An 11,926-nucleotide genomic window follows, 5' to 3' on the forward strand; every position below is an offset into this window, starting at 1 on the left:
CTCGGTTTAAACTCACAACCTACCGATCTCAGGGGGGACACTCTAACCACTAGGCCACTGAGTAGGTAACCACGCGGAAGTTGTCATGCAAAAGTTATTCGGGTTATTCAAGTCATGCAACCACATGCTACTTGGATTGCTTGCACTTGCACCCACTATAGTCTCTATAGCATAGGCGCCGATCTACATTTCTGCCAGTGGGTGCTCTGACGGGCGGTAAGTCTGACGCTACTTTTCTGAGCATGCGCCGTTTTTGCTTGGTGGTGACTCACCACTGGTTGTACATTTCAAATGCAGTATTAAAGGCCTGATAGTTTATATATCAATGATGAAATCTTAACATTGCAACAACACATGCCAATACGGTCAGGTTAGATTAGTAAAGTGCAATTTTAAATTTCCCGCAAAATATTCTGCTGAAAACGTCTCGGTATGACGACGTTTGCGCGTGACGTCACAGATTGTGCGAAAGTATTGGGACACCATTGTGGCCAGCTATTAAGTCGTCTGTTTTCATCGCAAAATACCACAGTATTCTGGACATCTGTGTTGGTGAATATTTTGCAATTTGTTTAATGAACAATGAAGACAGCAAAGAAGAAAGCTGTAGGTGGGATCGGTGTATTAGCGGCTGGCTACAGCAACACAACCAGGAGGACTTTGAGTTGGATAGCAGACGCGCTACCGTGAGTACAGCTTTGGCTTCCAAACATTTGATCGCTTGCCCGTACGTGCGTGCCGCTATGTGCATGTCACGTACGTAACTTTGGGGAAATATATGTGCTGTATGAACTTTACAGAGGTGAACGGTACTTTGGGCTGTGGGATTGAGTGTGTTGTGCGGGTGTTTGATTTGTATTGGCGGGTTATATGGACGGGAGGGGGGAGGTGTTTGTTATGTGGCATATTAAATAAAAGCCTGGTTGTGTTGTGGCTAATAGAGTATATATATGTCTTGTGTTTATTTACTGTTTTAGTCATTCTCAGCTGAATATCAGGTCCCACTCGCCTCTCACAGCATCTTCCCTATCTGAATCGTTTCCACTGCCCTCTAATCCTTCACTCTCACTTTCCTCATCCACAAATCTTTCATCCTCACTCAAATTAATGGGCTAAACTTCGCTTTCTTGGTCCGAATCGCTCTCGCTGCTGGTGGGAATGATTGTAAACAATGTGCAGATGTGAGGCGCTCCACAACCTGTGTCACGCTACTTCCGGTACAGGCAAGGCTTTTTTACCAGCGACCAAAAGTTGCGAACTTTATCGTCGATGTTCTCTACTAAATCCTTTCAGCAAAAATATGGCAATATCGCGAAATGATCAAGTATGACACATAGAATGGACCTGCTATCCTCGTTTAAATAGGAAAATTTCATTTCAGTAGGCCTTTAAAGGCAGTACCTAATCCACTTTTTATGTTTGATATAAGGAAAATTGTTTGTGGAGGGGGGTGTGGCCTGCGGGCCTACAGCGAAGCGGGGTGTGCCAGGACCGGCTTCGAAATCAGCGACAGGTGTGTAGATGGCCCACCTGGGCCTGGTTATCTAATCACCTGTCGCTCTGTTAAAAAGCAGCAGCCGAGTGGGAGTTGGAGCTGAAGGAGGGTCGGAGTGAGAACAAGAGAAAAAGACAATTGCTGAAAAGCCACAAAAAGACTGTATTTGGAAAAATAAAACGTCATTGTGAATCTAAATTGGACTCTCATGTCAATGCTTGGTGGTCCGAAGAACCCACTGGAGGGCAACTTCCACACTGTTCTTATTGTTTTATTTTTAGAACCCACTGGAGGGCAACTTCCACACTGTTCTTATTGTTTTATTTTTGATACTAAGAATATAGTTTTATTTTAACTTTCTCAGGGAATATTCATTTTGAACTAATTTTATATATGTGTTTTCATCTCAAGCATAGTATGATAGCAAAATGAACATTGATTACCATTTTGCATGCAAAGAATGCAATGGACTGTATTGCATTCTTAAAATGTAAAACTGTTGTCGTCATTAAGTGGTTTGTCTTTTTATATTGTTTATGTATTGTTGGCAGGTTGAAAACAGCTCAGCGGATTTGCGTGGAGAAACCACCATTTAAATGGCACCGTATAATAATCATCAAAAACGCACTAAAGACAAGAGCTTCGTTTATGCGGTCACACCACACAGCACATAGGGCTGTGAGCGCACCTGTTTTTCTTAGCACACACAAATTGGCACAATCAACCACGGAGGCATTTCAGCTGTGCGTGTCAGCCTTCAATAATGAATTAGGCCAAACGCAAGGCCACCTGCTCAGTGGCCTTGTGGTTTGAGTGTCCGCCCTGAGATCGGTAGGTCGTGAGTTCAAACCCCGGCCGAGTCATACCAAAGACTATAAAAATGGGACCCGTTACCTCCCTGCTTGGCACTCAGCATCAAGGGTTGGAATTGGGGGTTAAATCACCAAATGACTCCCGGGCGCGGCCACCGCTGCTGCTCACTGCTCCCCTGTGGGGATGGGTCAAATGCAGAGGATAATTTCACCGCTCCTAGTGTGTGTGTGACAATCATTGGCACTTTAACATGTATAATTAAAACTTAATTAAGCAAAAATATTGTTTCGGCCCAGCTGCACCAAATGATAATATAAATCCATTTAATAAAGTCAAAATACAAATAAGGCAACAAGAGAAGTATCCCACACTTCTCTTTTGCGAAGTAAATTTGTACAGCTGATATGGGCATCTACATCAACTATATGATTTGCCTGAGAAGCTGGACAGGACACAAAAAAATAAAATAAAATAAAAAATAAATCAAATTTAGGAAAAATATGATTTATTTGATTAATCGATCGGGATATTCGATAAAATACTCGATTACTAAAAAATGTGATAGTTGCAGCTCTACTGTGAAACACGTGGCAAAAATCCTTTATATGACAGGAACACTGCGGTTTTTAAGGACCTACTGCAGAAACACTAGTCAAAGAGCATCTGTATTACAGAAAAAATGCTGTTTTTGAGGACCTACAGCAAAAAAACCACTAGTCAAAGAGCATCTATATGCCAAGAAAACTGCTGTTTTTAAGGACCAACAGCAAAAGACAGCAGTCAAAAATCCTTTAAATGACAAGAACACGGCAGTTTTTAAGGACCTACTGCAAAAACACTAGTCAAATATCTATAAAACTGCTATTTTTGAAGACCTACAGTCAAGGAGCATCTATGAAACAGAAAAGTGCTGTTTTTAAGGACCTATGGTGAAAAATGGCAGTGCAAAATTCTTAAAATGACATGATATGACAAAGATTGTCTATAAAACAGAAAAGTGCTGTTTTTGGAGGACCTACTGCAAAAACACTAGTCAAAGAGCATCTATATGACAGGAAAACTGCTGATTTTGAGGACCTACTGCGAAAATGTAATTCATATAAACGCGAGGGCTCTGCTGTTTTTAAGAACCTACTGCGAAAAACAGCAGTCAAAAATCCTTGAAAAATGACACTGCTGTTTTTAAGGATGCACTGTGAAACACGAGTCAAAGATCATCTATATGACAGAAACACTGCTGATTTTGAGGACCTACTGCGAAAGGGTAATTCATATTAACGCGAGGGCTCTGCTGTTTTTAAGAACCTACTGCGAAAAACAGCAGTCAAAAATCCTTTAAATGACACTGCTGTTTTTGAGGATGAACTGTGAAACACGAGTCAAAGATCATCTATATGACAGAAACACTGCTGCCTTAAGGGCATACTTCAACAACAACAATGGAACATCCTCTATATTGCTCTTTTAAGGACACACTGCAAAACTAGCTAAAGATCGTCTATATGACAGGAGCATTTTATAACTCTATTAAAAAAGTTTGCAGCAATTTACCATAGAGTAGGAAGAGGTCGCCATGTTTGTTCTTGTCTCAATCAACAGCCATCAGGCTAACCTCTCAAGTCAAGTAGCATCCTTAGCAGCGATTGCTCCTTACTTCCAATTTCAATTTATTAAAATAAAAATTTAAAAAGCTTCAAAGTTCAAACGGTTAGCTTCAAAAATGTTTAGAGGAGGAAGACCAGGGTGGAATGGATAGTTAAAAATCCTTTAAATGACAGCAACACTGCTGTTTTTAAGGACCTACTGCAGAAACACTAGTCACATAACAGGAATATTGCTGTTTTTGAGGACCTACAGTAAAAAAAAAAAAAAACTCAAGTCAAAGAGCATAGACAGTATATGACAGGAAAACTGCTGTTTTTAAGGACTTACAGCAAAAACACTAGTCAAAAATCATCTATAAAACTGCTATTTTTGAGGACCTACAGTCAAGGAGCATCTATATGACGAGAAAACTGCTGTTTTTAAGGACCTACAGCAAAAAACGGCAGTGCAAAATCCTTAAAATGACAAGATATGACAAAGATCATATATAAAAAAGGAAACTGCTGTTTTTGGAGTACCTACTGCAAAAACACTAGTCAAAGAGCATCTATATGACAGGAAAACTGCTGATTTTGAGGACCTACTGCGAAAGGCTAATTCATATAAAGGCGAGAGTTCTGCTGTTTATAAGAACCTACAGCGAAAAACAGCAGTCAAAAATCCTTTAAATGGCACTGCTGTTTTTGAGGATGCACTGTGAAACACGAGTCAAAGATCATCTATACGACAGAAACACTGCAGATTTTGAGGACCTACTGCGAAAGGGTAATTCATATAAAGGCGAGGGCTCTGCTGTTTTTAAGAACCTACAGCGAAAAGCCGCAGTCAAAAATCATTTAAATGACACTGCTGTTTTTGAGGATGCACTGTGAAAAACGAGTCAAAGATCATCTATATGACAGAAACACTGCTGCCTTAAGGGCATACTTCAACAACGACAATGGAACATCCTCTATATTGCTCTTTTAAGGACATACTGCAAAACTAGCTAAAGATCGTCTATATGACAGTAGCATTTTATACAACTATTAAAAAAGTTTGCAGCACTTTACCATAGAGTAGGAAGAGGTCGCCATGTTAGTTCTTGTCTCAATCAACAGCCAGCAGGCTAACCTCTCAAGTCAAGTAGCATCCTTAGCAGCGATGGCTACTTAATTCCGATTTCAATTTATTAGAATAAAAATTAAAAAAGCTTTAAAGTTCAAACGGTTAGCTTCAAAAATGTTTAGAGGAGGAAGACCAGGGTGGAATGGATAGTTAAAAATCCTTTAAATGACAGGAACACTGCTGTTTTTAAGGACCTACTGCAGAAACACTAGTCATATGACAGGAAAACTGCTGTTTTTAAGGACTTACAGCAAAAACACTAGTCAAAAATCATCTATAAAACTGCTATTTTTGAGGAACTACAGTCAAGGAGCATCTATATGACAGGAAAACTGCTGTTTTTAAGGACCTACAGCAAAAAACGGCAGTGCAAAATCCTTAAAATGACAAGATATGACAAAGATCATCTATAAAACAGAAAACTGCTGATTTTGAGGACCTACTGCGAAAAGGTAATTCATATAAACGTGAGGGCTCTGCTGTTTTTAAGAACCTACTGCGAAAAACAGCAGTTACAAATCCTTTAAATGACAATGACACTGCAGTTTTTAAGGACCTACTGCAAAAACACTAGTCAAAGATAATCTATAAAACTGCTATTTTTGAGAACCTACAGTCAAGGAGCATGTATATGACAGGAAAACTGCTGTTTTTAAGAACCTACAGCGAAAAACGGCAGTCCAAAATCCTTAAAATGACAAGATATGACAAAGATCATCTATAAAACAGAAAAGTACTGTTTTTGGAGGACCTACTGCAAAAACACTAGTCAAAGAGCATCTATATGACAGGAAAACTGCTGTTTTTTAGAACCTACTGCGAAAAACAGCAGTCAAAAATCCTTTAAGTGACACTGCTGTTTTTGATGATGCACTGTGAAACACGAGTCAAAGATCATCTATATGACAGAAACACTGCTGCCTTAAGGGCATACTTCAACAACGACAATGGAACATCCTCTATTATTTCTCTTGTAAGGACACACTGCAAAACTAGCTAAAGATCGTCTATATGACAGTAGCATTTTATAACTCTATTAAAAAAGTTTGCAGCACTTTACCATAGAGTAGGAAGAGGTCGCCATGTTTGTTCTTGTCTCAATCAACAGCCAGCAGGCTAACCTCTCACGTCAAGTAGCATCCTTAGCAGCGATGGCTCCTTACTTCCAATTTTAATTCATTAGAATAAAAATTAAAAAAGCTTCAAAGTTCAAACGGTTAGCTTCAAAAATGTTTAGAGCAGGAAGACCAGGGTGGAATGGATAGTTAAAAATCCTTTAAATGACAGGAACACTGCTGTTTTTAAGGACCTACTGCAGAAACACTAGTCATATGACAGGAAAACTGCTGTTTTTAAGGACTTACAGCAAAAACACTAGTCAAAAATCATCTATAAAACTGCTATTTTTGAGGACCTACAGTCAAGGAGCATCTATATGACAGGAAAACTGCTGTTTTTAAGGACCTACAGCAAAAAACAGCAGTGCAAAATCCTTAAAATGACAAGATATGACAAAGATCATATATAAAACAGGAAACTGCTGTTTTTGGAGTACCTACTGCAAAAACACTAGTCAAAGAGCATCTATATGACAGGTAAAGTGCTGTTTTTGAACCTAAAGTTAAAAAAAAAACTCAAGTCAATGAGCATACACAGTATATGACAGAAAAACTGCTGTTTTTAAAGGACCTACAGCAAAAGACGGCAGACAAAAACCCTTAAAATGACAAGATATGACAAAGATCATCTATAAAACAGGAAACTGCTGATTTTGAGGACCTACTGCGAAAAGGTAATTCATATAAACGCGAGGGCTCTGCTGTTTTTAAGAACCTACTGCGAAAAACAGCAGTCACAAATCCTTTAAATGACAATGACACTGCAGTTTTTAAGGACCTACTGCAAAAACACTAGTCAAAGATAATCTATAAAACTGCTATTTTTGAGAACCTACAGTCAAGGAGCATGTATATGACAGGAAAACTGCTGTTTTTAAGAACCTACAGCGAAAAACGGCAGTCCAAAATCCTTAAAATGACAAGATATGACAAAGATCATCTATAAAACAGAAAAGTACTGTTTTTGGAGGACGTACTGCAAAAACACTAGTCAAAGAGCATCTATATGACAGGAAAACTGCTGTTTTTGAGGACCTACAGTAAAAAAAAAATAAAAAAACTCAAGTCAAAGAGCATACACAGTATATGACAGAAAAACTGCTGTTTTTAAGAACCTATAGCGAAAAACGGCAGTGCAAAATCCTTAAAATGACAAGATATGACAAAGATCATATATAAAACAGGAAACTGCTGTTTTTGGAGTACCTACTGCAAAAACACTAGTCAAAGAGCATCCATATGACATGAAAACTGCTGTTTTTGAGGATTTACAGCAAAAGACGGCAGTTAAAAATCCTTTAAATGACAAGAACACTGCAGTTTTTAAGGACCTACTGCAAAAATACTAGTCCAAGATAATCTATAAAACTGCTATTTTTGAGGACCTACAGTTAAGGAGCATGTATAAGACAGGAAAATTTATGTTTTTAAGGACCTACAGTGAAAAACGGCTGTCCAAAAATCTTAAAATGACAAGATATGACAAAGATCATTTATAAAACAGGAAACTGCTGTTTTTGGAGGACCTACTGCAAAAACACTAGTCAAAGAGCATCTATATGATAGGAAAACTGCTGATTTTGAGAACCAAATGCGGGACGGCAATTCATATAAACGTGAGGGCTCTGCTGTTTTTAAGAACCTGCTGCGAAAAACAGCACTCAAAAATCCTTTAAATGACAAGAACACTGCAGTTTCTAAGGACCTACTGCAAAAACACTAGTCCAAGATAATCTATAAAACTGCTATTTTTGAGGACCTACAGTCAAGGAGAATGTAAAAGACAGGAAAATTTATGTTTTTAAGGACCTACAGTGAAAAACGGCTGTCCAAAATCCTTAAAATGACAAGATATGACAAAGATCATTTATAAAACAGGAAACTGCTGTTTTTGGAGGACCTACTGCAAAAACACTAGTCAACGAGCATCTATATGACAGGAAAACTGCTGATTTTGAGAACCTACTGCGGGACGGCAATTCATATAAACGCGAGGGCTCTGCTGTTTTTAAGAACCTGCTGCGAAAAACAGCAGTCAAAAATCCTTTAAATTTTTAGACACTGCTGTTTTTGAGGATGCACTGTGAAACACGAGTCAAAGATCATCTATATGACAGAAACACTGCAGATTTTGAGGACCTACTGCGAAAGGGTAATTCATATAAGGGCGAGGGCTCTGCTGTTTATAAGAACCTACAGCGAAAAACAGCAGTCAAAAATCCTTTAAATAACACTGCTATTTTTGAGGATGCACTGTGAAACACGAGTCAAAGATCATCTATATGACAGAAACACTGCAGATTTTGAGGACCTACTGCGAAAGGGTAATGCATATAAAGGCGAGGGCTCTGCTGTTTTTAAGAACCTACAGCGAAAAGCCGCAGTCAAAAATCCTTTAAATGACACTGCTGTTTTTGAGGATGAACTGTGAAACACGAGTCAAAGATCATCTACAGGTATATGACAGAAACACTGCTGCCTTAAGGGCATACTTCAACAACGACAATGGAACATCCTCTATATTGCTCTTTTAAGGACATACTGCAAAACTAGCCAAAGATCGTCTATATGACAGGAGCATTTTATACAACTATTAAAAAAGTTTGCAGCACTTTACCATAGAGGAGGAAGAGGTCGCCATGTTTGTTCTTGTCTCAATCAACAGCCAGCAGGCTAACCTCTCAAGTCAAGTAGCATCCTTAGCAGCGATGGCTACTTAATTCCAATTTCAATTCATTAGAATAAGAATAAAAAAGCTTCAAAGTTCAAACGGTTATCTTCAAAAATGTTTAGAGGAGGAAGACCAGGGTGGAATGGATGGTAAAAAATCCATTAAATGACAGGAACACTGCTGTTTTTAAGGACATACTGCAGAAACACTAGTCATATGACAGGAAAACTGCTGTTTTTGAGGACCTACAGTAAAAAAAAAAAACTCAAGTCAAAGCGCATACACAGTATATGACAGGAAAACTGCTGTTTTTAAGGATTTACAGCAAAAGACGGCAGTCAAAAAATCCTTTAAATGACAAGAACACTGCTGTTTTTAAAGGACCTACTGCAAAAACACTAGTCAAAGATCATCTCTAAAACTGCTATTTTTGAGGACCTACAGTCAAGGAGCATCTATATGACAGGGAAACTGCTGATTTTGAGGACCTACTGCGAAAAGGTAATTCATATAAACGCGAGGGCTCTGCTATTTTTAAGAACCTACAGCGAAAAACAGCAGTAAAAAATCCTTGAAAAATGACACCGCTGTTTTTAAGGATGCACTGTGAAACACAAGTCAAAAACCCTTTATATGACAGGAACACTGCGGTTTTTAAGGACCTAATACAAAAACACTTGTCAAAGAGCCTCTATATGACAGGAAAACTGCTGTTTTTAAGGACCTACAGCAAAAGACGGCAGTAAAGGTTCCTTTAAATGAAAAGAACACTGCAGTTTTTAAGGATATACTGCAAAAACACGAGGAAAAGATCATCTATAAAACAGGAAACTGCTATTTTTGAGGACCTACAGTCAAGGAGCATGTATATGACAGGAAAACTGCTGTTTTTAAGGACCTACAGTGAAAAAAGGCAGTCCTTAAAATGACAAGATATGACAAAGATCATCTATAAAACAGGAAACTGCTGTTTTTGGAGGACCTACTGCAAAAACATGAGACAAAGATCATCTACATGACAGGAAAACTGCTGATTTTGAGGACCTACTGTGAAAGGGTAATTCATATAAAGGTGAGGGCTCTGCTGTTTTTAAGAACCTATAGCGAAAAACAGCAGTCAAAAATCCTTTAAATGACACTGCTGTTTTTGAGGATGAACTGTGAAACACGAGTCAAAGATCATCTACAGGTATATGACAGAAACACTGCTGTCTTAAGGGCATACTTCAACAACGACAATGGAACATCCTCTATATTGCTCTTTTAAGGACACACTGCAAAACTAGCTAAAGATCGTCTATATGACAGGAGCATTTTATACAACTATTAAAAAAGTTTGCAGCACTTTACCATAGAGGAGGAAGAGGTCGCCATGTTTGTTCTTGTCTCAATCAACAGCCAGCAGGCTAACCTCTCAAGTCAAGTAGCATCCTTAGCAGCGATGGCTCCTTAATTCCAATTTCAATTCATTAGAATAAAAATTAAAAAGCTTCAAAGTTCAAACGGTTATCTTCAAAAATGTTTAGAGGAGGAAGACCAGGGTGGAATGGATGGTAAAAAATCCATTAAATGACAGGAACACTGCTGTTTTTAAGGACATACTGCAGAAACACTAGTCATATGACAGGAAAACTGCTGTTTTTGAGGACCTACAGTAAAAAAAAAAAACTCAAGTCAAAGTGCATACACAGTATATGACAGGAAAACTGCTGTTTTTAAGGACTTACAGCAAAAACACTAGTCAAAAATCATCTATAAAACTGCTATTTTTGAAGACCTACAGTCAAGGAGCATCTATATGACGGGAAAACTGCTGTTTTTAAGGACCTACAGCAAAAAACGGCAGTGCAAAATCCTTAAAATGACAAGATATGACAAAGATCATATATAAAACAGGAAACTGCTGTTTTTGGAGTACCTACTGCAAAAACACTAGTCAAAGAGCATCTATATGACAGGTAAAGTGCTGTTTTTGAACCTAAAGTTTAAAAAAAAACTAAAGTCAAAGAGCATACACAGTATATGACAGAAAAACTGCTGTTTTTAAAGGACCTACAGCAAAAGACGGCAGACAAAAACCCTTAAAATGACAAGATATGACAAAGATCATCTATAAAACAGGAAACTGCTGTTTTTGGAGGACCTACTGCAAAAACATGAGACAAAGATCATCTACATGACAGGAAAACTGCTGATTTTGAGGACCTACTGTGAAAGGGTAATTCATATAAAGGTGAGGGCTCTGCTGTTTTTAAGAACCTACAGCGAAAAGCCGCAGTCAAAAATCCTTTAAATGACACTGCTGTTTTTGAGGATGAACTGTGAAACACGAGTCAAAGATCATCTACAGGTATATGACAGAAACACTGCTGTCTTAAGGGCATACTTCAACAACGACAATGGAACATCCTCTATATTGCTCTTTTAAGGACACACTGCAAAACTAGCTAAAGATCGTCTATATGACAGGAGCATTTTATACAACTATTAAAAAAGTTTGCAGCACTTTACCATAGAGGAGGAAGAGGTCGCCATGTTTGTTCTTGTCTCAATCAACAGCCAGCAGGCTAACCTCTCAAGTCAAGTAGCATCCTTAGCAGCGATGGCTCCTTAATTCCAATTTCAATTTATTAGAATAAAAAGAAAAAAGCTTCAAAGTTCAAACGGTTATCTTCAAAAATGTTTAGAGCAGGAAGACCAGGGTGGAATGGATGGTAAAAAATCCATTAAATGACAGGAACACTGCTGTTTTTAAGGACATACTGCAGAAACACTAGTCATATGACAGGAAAACTGCTGTTTTTGAGGACCTACAGTAAAAAAAAAAAACTCAAGTCAAAGCGCATACACAGTATATGACAGGAAAACTGCTGTTTTTAAGGACTTACAGCAAAAACACTAGTCAAAAATCATCTATAAAACTGCTATTTTTGAGGACCTACAGTCAAGAAGCATCTATATGACGGGAAAACTGCTGTTTTTAAGGACCTACAACAAAAAACGGCAGTGCAAAATCCTTAAAATGACAAGATATGACAAAGATCATATATAAAACAGGAAACTGCTGTTTTTGGAGTACCTACTGCAAAAACACTAGTCAAAGAGCATCTATATGAC

At 38.2% G+C, this 11,926-nt stretch overlaps 1 protein-coding gene across 3 annotated transcripts in view; it reads right to left on the bottom strand.

The window, feature by feature from the left end:
* Positions 1-11,926, bottom strand: part of LOC133662775 (chromodomain-helicase-DNA-binding protein 9-like) — a 31,971-nt gene that overhangs the window by 18,759 nt on the left and 1,286 nt on the right. For 2 of the 3 annotated variants that reach the window (XM_062066928.1, XM_062066938.1), the window contains exon 1: positions 8,756-8,903. The exons of the other annotated variant lie outside the window; for it this stretch is intronic. The gene's annotated coding sequence lies outside the window, so the exon portion shown is untranslated. Of the gene's footprint in view, positions 1-8,755; positions 8,904-11,926 lie in introns of those variants that run through there. 3 annotated transcript variants of the gene reach the window in all.

Source organism: Entelurus aequoreus, linkage group LG02 (genome assembly GCF_033978785.1).
Source record: "Entelurus aequoreus isolate RoL-2023_Sb linkage group LG02, RoL_Eaeq_v1.1, whole genome shotgun sequence".
In the NCBI taxonomy this organism is placed as follows: Eukaryota; Metazoa; Chordata; class Actinopteri; order Syngnathiformes; family Syngnathidae; genus Entelurus; species Entelurus aequoreus.